The sequence below is a fragment of the Athene cunicularia genome (assembly GCF_003259725.1).
Source record: "Athene cunicularia isolate RWA chromosome 6 unlocalized genomic scaffold, athCun1 chr6_part1, whole genome shotgun sequence".
Taxonomy (NCBI): Eukaryota; Metazoa; Chordata; class Aves; order Strigiformes; family Strigidae; genus Athene; species Athene cunicularia.
Window position 1 is genome coordinate 15,305,224 of NW_020799105.1, and position 10,707 is coordinate 15,315,930.

General features: G+C 40.7%; 1 protein-coding gene across 1 annotated transcript in view; it reads right to left on the reverse strand.

Moving 5' to 3' along the window:
- SMNDC1 (survival motor neuron domain containing 1) overlaps nucleotides 1–4,262 on the reverse strand; it is a 14,656-nt gene extending 10,394 nt beyond the window's left edge. The window contains exon 1 of the mRNA XM_026851069.1: nucleotides 4,258–4,262. The gene's annotated coding sequence lies outside the window, so the exon portion shown is untranslated. The remainder of the gene's footprint in view (nucleotides 1–4,257) is intronic.
- Between the last annotated feature and the right edge of the window lie 6,445 nt (nucleotides 4,263–10,707).

Consider the following 10,707-nt stretch of genomic DNA (forward strand, 5'->3'; position numbering starts at 1 on the left):
ATCCGTTGCGCCTGTCCCCTGCGCCCGTCCGCGCTGCCGGCAGGCCCGGGCCTGGTGGTTCCCTCCTGTCCCCGTCCCCTGGCGAGTCCCATGTGAGGAGAGGTGGGCAGCCCCTCCGCAGCAAGACGGCCGCGGCCCTGCCCGCAGCTGCTCAGCAGGACTGGGAGGGAGCTGCCCTACCTCGCCACTGCGGCTGGGCTGCCAGGCTTAGCATCAGCAGAAGATCCTGACGGCATCGAAATCTTCCTCTTTCAGGCAGGGCGCAGCTCTTTGTTCACAGAGGAATGATGCCAAGTTTCTGTTGTCTGACCAGTGGCTGCTATAGGGGACCACAGGGCTCCAGAGACTGGGCGAGCCTGACTATTACGCTTGCTCACATCTTTGTTGACAAACAGTGCTTTCCAGATGCTTAAGTGATAACTAGAACCATGCAAAACCCACTACCAAACAATTTAGAAGAGAGTAAGTTTCGGTATTTGGTCCTACAGGAGAGGAAAAGGGGAGGAAAAGCTCAGTGGCTTCTTCAGGCCTGTCACAGGAAGGAAAAAATATTTCCTGGTGGAAATCCAGTAATTAATTTGCCCTTGAGGCTGTGAGCCAGGCAAATGAAGCAGGTGTCCAAAATATTTCTTGGTATTACCAGGAGGATAGGTGTCTCCTGCAAGCATCCTGTCCCTTGTCACTGTCTGCATGTGGGGCTTCACCGGATGATGACTTCACTGGGACTCTTGGGCTTTGTTTACATGTTAAGGAAGAAATAGATCTACTCTGCTCTGTGATACTTGGTTTATGCCCTCAGAGGATATCCTGACTGAGGATAAAACACATTTCTGTATCTTGGTGTATGATTTGATAATTAAAATACATACATTATTGGACACTGTTGACAAACTGATTGATGAGACTGAGTGTAACAAAATAACAGTAGCATCTTTTTCATAATTTTATTAATAATCTACAAATAGATACAGAGAACATTTTCTGATAAGACTTTGTGGACAGATCAGTGACTGTTGAAAAGGCATACAAATTTATCGATACAGAGCAATCCTAATGACCTTGAGAGTGTACCTATGAGTTAAAATACACATCAGTACAATCATCACATCCCAGAACAAGAAATCTAGACTGTATCTGCAGGACTGAAGTGAGAGAGAGGGACTGCGGAGACATTCAATGTCCAGGTATCTCCAAAGGCAACAATGGCGAAAAGAACGTTCTGTGGTTGCATCAGCAGGAGCAAGCATAAAGAGGTATTTTACGGCTATAAAAGTTTTGGTGAGAGTTGGTACTGAAATACTACATATGGTTCTAAAATCTGGAGTTTTATGGGGTCTGCAGACTTCTAAAAAGAGCCACCAACATTATTTGATGGCTGGAGAAAGCTCCCTTCTCAGTGAAAGTCTGACATGCCCAATCTGTTTAGCTCATAAAGGAAGGTGACTTGATTACATCATGAAATTGATCTGAAAGAAAAACAGTATGAAGTACTTGAAACATAAAAACATCACAAAGCCCAGTTGTTTAAAAGCTAAAGGTAGAATTACTACCTGTAAGAGTTTTTTTGGGTTTTTTCCTCTTGGTTTCTTCAGCTCAGGATAGTGCCTTTTTAGATGCTCTTTACACTTACACTATCATTCAAACACATGCTGCTATGTGTAGGAAGGCAAGCCAGATCTTGAAACCACTGATCTTTAATTCTTATAAATGCTCATTAATTGCGTCCTTAAAACTGGTTTTGTCTTCACCCAAAAATAGAGATCTTTTTTTCTGTGTTTGACTAGAGAAGCTCTTTTATACTATATTGGGTAAAACCACAATGTAACCAGGACATCTTCCTGCTATCTTACTGATTACAATTTTTAAACTATATTTTACAGTTCATGAAATGGTTGGCTTGGCTTGGCAGGATATCTGCATAGTTAGCACTGTTTGAAATTATATATCCAGCTGTTGTCAAGATTTTGTATTTTCTGTATTTGTTAGTAGATCAAAACAAGTTCAGCTACGTTTGTGCCATATCTGAATGTTTCTAATTTCATCCAGTAATTTAATTTTATCCATGAGCAGCAGAGTAGCTACCAGACTGTATCTCTTCATAAATCCTTACTGTTTATTGAGATGTTTATACATTGTAGTGTGATATTACAGTGTATTCATAGAATTGAGCCATATTATTTATAAAGTTATACTTCAGTAATATTATTACAAAGTAATCGATACCATGTTACTGGAATGTATCTCTCACATTTTATCATATATGATACATAGAGTTTTAGTGTAGTTTGTTGGCAAATGAAGGCATGTAAATTTAAGACAATTCTTCCTCACAAATGCTGTAGAATTTGTTTCCCTAACTTAGAAAGAAAAGGCAACTCGATCAGCTTTTGCTTAAGCCAAACTCTGTTGCCATTACTAGCATTGAGACTTTCAGCTGTTATTCCTAGTAGGAAGCTTTGTGATGGACATGACTGTACTTGGGGAACAACTACAGAAAATTGGTGTAACTGGGGACTTTCTCACCATGCTGGTGCTGTGGGACAGCAGGTAGTGTAGCAGGAGTGGTGATACTCTGTAGTGAGTGGCGCAGCTTGGGAAGGTGAGGTTTCTAGTAACCAGTATATCTGGGTATGCCTTGGGGCTCATAAAGGGGCTGCCTGTCTTTAAGGCAAACTAATTTACAATTTCAAGAGACACTGGCGCATCCTAAAGCCGTGCTTGGCTTGCCCAGGAGGTGGTAGTGGTGCTGCACAAGACGTCTGTGTCATCAGCCGTGTTTAACTAGCAAGCCAGGAAACTGATTCTCTTGTAGAACCACAACTATGTCTCTTTTTCACAGTCTGCTGCGTTATTTTTATAGCTAGAGCTTATGGGAACATAATTATTTTTTTTTTTTAGATAGCTGGGACTATACAGTCTTTTAAAACATGTATGAGTTATGGTGAATGAGTACGCTTAAATCAGCAATACTCTGCATTCCTTAATGTTAAATCCTGAAACAGCTAAGGGTCAGACATCGGAGTGCTCAGCAACAATTAATGCCATAAAGACATTATTATATCCAAATGGTTTAATGCCCTCATTTTCAACTTTGTATGGATGGATTGTTGTGCTCAGCACAGGGACCTAGTCACCAGCAAAAAATTGGCTTCTGCAAACAAAACAGTCTGTCCTCATGACAAGAAATTGCAATCCAAGTCTGGGCCAGAATGGAGACATTGGATTTTTTTGGCTTTTCTGGTAGCCTGCCTCCCTGGCAGGCATTGCCCTGTTACTAGGACAGTATGTCAGGCTTGAAAGGCATTGGTATATTCATTTGGATCAAACCATCAAGAAAATATCATACTAATACTTCAGTTTTGAGGGTTGTTTTCCTGAAGATGTTGTTTGGTTTTTTTTCTTTCGGTTGATTTGTGCCTCCAAGCAAAATTTGCTTTAATTTAAAAATTTTTTTTACCATTTGTTGTCATGAGCAGAGCTGTCAACTTCATCGATAGATTCAGTTATGCAATATTTCCCATTATGAGGCATTTTGTTGTTGTTGCTCCTGCAAAATTTGTTTCTATAAGTTGAATTTTTTTCTACACTGGCTGTTTGGCTCTGGCTGGACTTTGGAAAGCTTCAGAAGTTTGACGCTTACAAAATCAAGTTATAGGAATAAATGCTGATCGGCCAGGCACATCATTGAAATATACAGCTATTCTGTTGAGAGATTCAACTACCTCTTCATTTTAAAGCACAGACTCAAAACTTCTTAGGGGAGTTCCACTTGTTTTAAGGCTTTACTTTTGCTGTTCTACTCTCCTGGAATTTGGCCTAGCTTTAGGGTTTTGAAATACCAGCTTACACAGAATTTTGTGTGGCAGTGAAGTCAGTTGTGCATGTGCACATTTCCAAACATAATTTAACTCTCTACAACCCTGGTAGTCAACAAGGATTGTGGTTCTAAGCAAAGAAACAGAGTTCAAACATGTTCTGTGCTCTGAATGATTGTAGTAATTATGCCCCATCAGTGAAAAGGCATGGTGACTAAAACTGAGGAGGAAAAGTGAATCAGAACTGGATGAGGAATAAGAACCAGGGTGGGGCAACGTGAAGATAAGGAGAAAATGTCAGAATTAGGAAGAATGGACAGAAAGCTTGCATCCATTAGGATGTCGACAGTTCAGAAGGGTCTGAGACTCTTGGATTTCCATTCCCTACAATTGACGGCTTGTGAGAGCTGACAAAATGCCAGCTTACGTGGGAAATGACAACCTGCCACTGTGATCATTTACTTTACTGGCACAAGCAGCAGGTTGGTTTGATGGGTCTTAATCAGGCCTACACAACAGTTTGTCAGATGGTATTTTCAGCTTAATGTGAGTCTTCTGTTGGGAGCAATATGCCAAGTCAAGGTGCAGCTTCTTTCTCTGAGGCGTTCTGCCATCTGCGCCAGGGAGCATGTCAGTGCTAGAGGCCTGGGGACTTCAGAAGGCAGCAGCTGGGACACTGGTTCTTCTTCTCAGGGTGCTGGGAAGTCTGTTGCTGAGACTCCTTACGTTCAGAAAGGGTTTGAATGGCAGAAAAGTGGAGAAGAGTTTGAAAAGTAGGAAGCAAGGGCCATTGCAGTGGGCAGAGGAGCCTGGGAGGATTAGGAGGGGAGCTTGAAGCAGTGAGCCAGAAGTGTGGGAGGTTTGGGAAGCAGGAACTAGAGGTTAATATGGGAACAGCGTGGGGGTATTTTGTGTTTGTGTGTGGGGAGGGACCTGGGGAGTAAGGAACAAGGAAGACTGCTCTGATGGATTGTGGGGTTGTCATGGGGGAGAGGAGACCTAAGTCCTGCGGTAGTGAGGGTAGACAGAGGAAGGGTATTGTATGCGTAGGGAGAGGGAAACTTGTAATGAGTATGTGAAAGAAGAGGGAAGAAATATTAGGTGCAGCTGACAGCAGTGATGACTGTGTGTCTTTTCCCCAGTACAGGGTTTCTACCAGCTGCACGCTGTGCACTGGCTGGGGTTTGTGGCATCCAGTTAGCAGTCACCCCCAAAGAGCCAGGGGGCTGCTCTGTGCTGGTGAGCCACTCAGCTGTATCCCACAGCTGCAGTCTTTGGTGGGCCACCCACAGGGGACCTGCACGCTCCTGGTCTGAGTGCTCTGTTCAGAACACAGGATTTACAATAATCAAGAATATGTAGTTAAAAATAGGCTGTTGTTTGTAGGTCCTGTGTCTCTGCCTGCCGAATTTTAAAGGAAAGTGAGCTGAAAGAAGAGGAAGAGAGCTTTGCAAGAGGGCTACTGAATATCACTATAAAGATCTGGATTTACTCTCCTGTGTAGGAGTATCTACATACTGTGAGTGAGGTAGAGTTGTGTACAGAAAAAAAGAAAACTCAGAGCTTCTCTAAGCATTGGATCAGCTGTTAAACATAGAGCTAACTGCCCCGTGGGACTTGTCACTGAAAACTGACCAAAGAAGCTCTGATTCAGCTGGAGGTAATTTTGCTGCCACTGGGGCATGTTTAGATTGCTTTTAGGAACTGTCATACATTCCTACGTTTTGAGAAATCATAGCATGTTGGCTTGGGACAGCTACCATTCCTAATCAGTGTTTCTTAGGCCATATGAGTAGTTTTCTGGGGGCAGTCAAAACCAGAAAAAAGTAATTTGAGGCAGTGGTGCTTATTTACAAAGAGGGTTCTGATTATTTTCTGCCTCTTCTGACGTTAACAACATCAGAACTTTAATTAGTCACTTGGACACCTTTGGACCTCTTTGTTCCTTTGCCCTCCTGTAGAACAAGGGATAATAAAGCTACCTTATGTTGTAGAAACTAATACTTAAAAAATGCTGTGATACAGTAGTGATGGATATCAAGAAAATGACGAATTCTCTCTTTAAAATAGAATTTGAGGCATCCATGGCAAATAGTGAGTTCCACTGACATAGAACCAGATTGTGAATATCTGGGATCAGAGCAGTATCAAGGGCTGTTGAAGTCTGGCTTTGTCATGCCATGTTCTACATTCATCCTGTGAACCTAGAAGTTGCCCACAGTTAACATTTTTAATGCTAAACTATGATAGTTATTTTTGATAGCTACACTGTACATGAACCTTTAAAAGCGTTAACTATGCTGTAGTAGCTGTAGAATTTACATGCATTGATGTGCTCTCTTTACCAATATACACATGTACAATTTGCATAAAATGCAAAATATGCTCATCGCTGTTCCAAACTTTTCCATCCTTCATTTTACTGACAGACTTTCAGACACATTTTCCTGAAGTGAGAGAATTTCTGGAGTACGCACGTAGCGGTGAGAGATGGCAACCACCCATCCTGTGGCGTGAACGAACTTGTTAAATGTTCCCTTCTACATCATGTTAGTCACTACTTGAGCAGTGAGACAGCTTTCATGTGGTTTAGCATCCTGTTCCTGGTGATCAGTGTTGTCTCACGGCCTACAGCTGATCCAATGCTTAAAGAAACTGAAAGTCCTTCTACAGATGTTTCCTCTGAAAATGAAACTGAAATGTCTCTTACAGTAATTGTCTTGCATATCCTTGCAGCTGTCTCCAAATTAAGTCAGTTTGCATCCTTGGCCAGCAAATGGCACTTTGCAGAGGCTACTAATAAAAGAAGATTATATCAGATAGGCACTTAGAACTCTCTTTACCAGTGTTGCTATTTATATGTCACTTGAAGGAAAAAAAATGTGGAGCTAATGGTTCATATTTCTTTAAATGCTAAATTTCATATAAAAAATACTGTGGTATCCATCTGAACATGATGGGGAAACCAAGATGACAGGTTACCAAGAGTATACTAAGATACAGGAGGTTTGGAAGCCTAAGTACATGATTCTTGTTCCACACAGAGGTATCAATGTCATGCTTGGGCTCTGGGATAATTTTTATTCATTCTACAAATCTATGGGAGGTTTTTGACTGGTTGTTTTTTAAATTTTTCTTTCAAGTGTTTTAACAATTTCATCTTACTCTTCTTAAGTGCAGTGCTATCTACATCCTTTACGTACAAAGGAGAAAAGGTATAGTTGATATGTTGTGCTGTTTCATATGCTGGATTTTTTTCTGGAAGGATTTTGATTCCACATGTTCCTTTGTGAGAAGGTTCCACTTCTTCAGTGTAGTTATAGACCCAAAGTCTTTCCAAAGCCTTAGAGCTTCAAGGAGCATTTAGAACTTATCTTGGTACTTTGTTGACTCAGGGATAGGTGATGGATTCTGATTAGGTCCCCTGAGATGATGCGAATGTTTGTCCTCATCTTGGTCAAGCCTAGTAATTTCACATAATTTGGTGAGATGTTAAAATACACTGTTCAGTGGCATTTGACCCTGTAATATTATCAGTGGAGCAAGATTAAAACAAAAAGCAATGAATGTCAGTGGGAACACGATGATGTTTATTGTCAGCGACCATTATAACAGGCATTATTTGATACCATTGCAGTATCTTTTGAGTTAAGCAGCTGAGCCTATAATCACACTAATTATTGAGATGCAGCCTGCTTTTCTCTGAGTTTTTAGCTACCTGCCAGGTCAGTAATGTACTGATCTTTCCCAGTAGAGGTGCAAGCAAGAGCATGTGTAGGCAAATACCTGTTTTTCCTGTGTTTGGCAAGAGGATTTAACGTGTAGTTTTTAATTGAATATGGGAAGGCACAGTGTTTTACAGCATAAGCAAGGATGGACAGCTAATCAGCTAAAGTGCAGCTGAGAGCTGAGCCTTCTGAGTTCAAAGGCTTGGTGGGTTTTTATGTTTGCTATTTTTTAGGCAGCAGTCTTAAAATCTCCTTGGGATTTGCCAGTCAAGCAAATAAACATGAAAAGCTAAATATGTATCCAAACTGCTGCAAGCAGTGCTGATCCAGAGATTTTATCTAGAGCCACAAAGCAGATGTCTTATGTATCTAACATTTTTTACTCTTTCTATGCTCCCTCCCACACCTGATGAAACTATTTAGCTTTGAAATGTTGGAAGGCCACATACCTGAAGCAGCAGTGGGCTTGTTTAAACATCATTTTCTAGTATTAGTTTTATAGATTCAGATATGACTAATGAGGAAATTTCTTCATTCAGTGTTTGTGGATGAACAATTTTTACTAGTATGAGGAACAAAGCTGGTATGAGGAGGTCATGTCACCCAGCGAACAACTCAGTCCCCAGAGTGAGTCATGACACTGATATCTTAAGCCACAGAAAGAAAATGTGGTAGCAAAACTTAAACATGGGGTTTTTTCAATTCTGTCCTTTTTTTGAGATCTTTCCAAGCAGGCTTATTTCACTTACACTCATGGTGTTAATATTTAGGGTATTCATTTGGGCTCCCCACCTCCCTTTTCTGTAATAGAATCAGGACAGTAACTGCCTGGTAAATCAGAATAGTGAGCATAGGAAATACCATCTGCGTATCTCTAGTTGAGTTTTCATAGTACATTTCTCTTTTTTTTAGTCATTTTGGGGATTCAAATACACACTGAAGCAGTGGAAAAGGTAGAGGTTTTTGTAGTGTTGAATTATATTTTTCTTCCAGAGATGGTGTTTCCATTGGAGCTAGAGAGAGCAGGCACAACACAGCACAATTATTGTAACGTCAGTGGGTCTAAAGACAGTAAATGCACCCCTAGCTCTGATGTACATAGGCAGGCCCATTCTACAGCACAGTCTTCTCTACAGTAGAGTTGCTGTCTGCATGGAGAGTAGTTTGCTCCACACTCTTCTCCCAGGATCACTGCTAAAATTGGAAGGGCAGGATATTTGCAGTTGACAAAGCTTTTAGTGGCAGATTCAATTAAGTCAGTAGATCTTTCCTAATTCCATTTCCCACTGCACTAAAAACTCCCTACCAGTAGATGATGATGCTTTTCAAACCATGAAACCATCTTAAAAATTTAATCTGGATAATATGTAAAACCAGTAACAGAATCAGAGTTAAATAAAATATAGACATGGTTTCAGACTAATACAAAACAAGGCCAAATTAGGCTGTGATATAATTTAAGGCTAACCTTGAGGGAGCTCTTGTCAGGAACTGTAGTGCAGTGATTGAAATATTAGATCAGCTATGTTAGTCCTGGGTTGGGATTTTTAATGAAACCTCTTGGGAGATAATATTTCTAGATTTCTTTGGAGCATCTGTATAGATCTGAGAAGGGAAATACTATTTTTTTTTAAACTCTAAATCACCAATAAGTCTCTGTGGACAAGTCCTATTATCAGTTGTATTAATAATATAAGTGATTTTAGTACAGAGCATTCAGTAGGCATTGATCACTTCTCTTTTGGAGCTACCTTTTGGACTCTTTTGGAGTCAACATTTAAGATAGTATATTTGCATTTACATGGTATTAAAGGACTCTGTGTGTCTAATAAGACTAATTAAGAACCTTGTACAGCAATTTGTTGATTGGACAAATTGCTGAAAGTGAGGAGGAAAATTTCATCATAAGTAAATGTCAGTATCCTTAGCACAGAAACAGGAAGAGAGGAAGGAGAATATAGAATAATAGAAGGAAGGATATCAGGCGTGGTTTAACCTGCAGATGAGAGTTAACAATTTGGGGTCTACTTAAGGAAGAAATGTAAAATTGAGTCAATGTATATCACATACCACATGGATATGCTAAACTGCACAAAATGTATATTCACCTCACAAGAAACAGAATAGTCTTGTGGAGCTGTTTATTTTCATAGACAAATTGGCCTCTGTATCTGTCTTCGAAGCTGTAAAAGTGTAAGCCAGCGTAGAGCAGTTAGGTGACATCATTTAGACTTCACTTGATTTGCTTTTGTGTAAAAATGTATTTAACAGAGATTGTAACTTTATTTAAGGGCTTTTCATGTAATAACATACCCTTTAAGTGCAGTTTAAATAGTTTTTCTTTATAATTTTATTTTTTCAAATATGTCTATCTTTTTGAATGTTTTTCCATTAAGGTAGACATCCATTTGAGGTAACTTCAAGTGTGTACATAGTTCACTTGGGTGCGGACAAGTCTCCGAGATGTCCCTTGGGCAGAAATGCCCATTGAAAGCTGCATCATTCACACAGGTAGCATAAGGCTGTGGGCACCAGCAGAAGGGCTCTCCATGTCTAAATAGAGCCATGTTTAAGGTATGGGTACAAGCTGGATGTAGGGTGCAGAAAAGCTCTGTGCCTTAAGGTTTCAAAGGCTGGCTATGCATTTAAGCTATTTAGGAATCCTACGTTTCTGGTTTTGTACTGTTGCTTGTGTGGTCAGGTTTGATTGGCCTTCTGCTTCATGCAAGCCTCTCAAAACAGAGGACGTGCAGCTAACTCGGGCACGCACCCATGTTCAGACTTTGCTCAAGCTTGTGGGAAAAGGCAATGGAGATAAGATGCCTGGTATTTGTTTGGTGATCCTATGTAGGCAGTTACTGACACCTCTCATGGAAGAGCTAGGCTTTGCTAGATAATATCTTCCAGACAAAAGATCTTTAGGGATTACCTGGAGAGGGTGACTTAAAACCTGAAGGCCTGAGGTATGGATAGGGCTTTTCTTCTGCCGGGAATTTGCAGTTTAACCCTGGGCAGAGTTACTTATCTCTTGCTCTTGCTCCCCATCTGCAGAGTGGGAATACCACAGGGTAGAAGCTAACCCGCACGGAAGTACTGCCAGATTCTCAGACAGGAGCATATATGGAAGGAGGGTGCTTGGTCACTCATCTAAGTCATTTAGTTTA